The following is a 732-nucleotide window of genomic DNA, read 5'->3' on the forward strand; positions in this document are numbered from 1 at the left end:
GCCGGATGAGAGGTTTCGACTCTCGCGCTGCCTGGATGGATGGACGGATGGATGTATGGCGGGTGAGTGAGAAGAGAGAGGACGAAGGCCGAGATGCGGAGATGCAAACGAATAGGCAAGAGCAACTCGGGGCGGCTGCCCGGACTTGACTCGAACTCGACCTACACCTGCTTGGACCTGAAGAATCGGATGGGAAAGACATGGAGGAGCGAGCTGGAAAGCGGGAAACCCACAGGGCGCTTAGCCTGCCAGGCACACCCCAGCCCGTTGCTTCCCACTTCTCTCAGCACGTCTCTCAGCACAAACCACCCCAACTCCCCGAGTGAGGAAGGCACAGAATCGAGGACTGCGGTGTTTAGCCGAGATGGGTTTGGACAGGCGGGACGCCCACGGCGCCAAAGGGGCGTTTCTCCAGGGGGGCCTGTTCGGCTGTGCAGCCTCTAGCCCAGCGCCGGCGACCGTGCCAGCGCCTGACAGGGGCCTTTGGCCCAGTGCCCTGTGTCCAGTGCCCTGTGTCCAGTGCCCTGTGCCCCGTGCTACTTGTCATGCTCGGTACTGCCAGGCCTGTGCCAATTCGCACTCCAGCGGATCAAGGGCCGAGACGACTCTCTGAGCCAAGCTACCAAGGTACGAGACAGACAGGCAGCCGGGCAGACAGAGAGAGACACCGTCACGCCGTCACCCACACCCAGCCCACGCCCCTCCGCGACATCATGACACCATGACACCGTG

Source organism: Verticillium alfalfae, genomic scaffold (assembly GCF_000150825.1).
Source record: "Verticillium alfalfae VaMs.102 supercont1.2 genomic scaffold, whole genome shotgun sequence".
NCBI classification, from domain to species: Eukaryota; Fungi; Ascomycota; class Sordariomycetes; order Glomerellales; family Plectosphaerellaceae; genus Verticillium; species Verticillium alfalfae.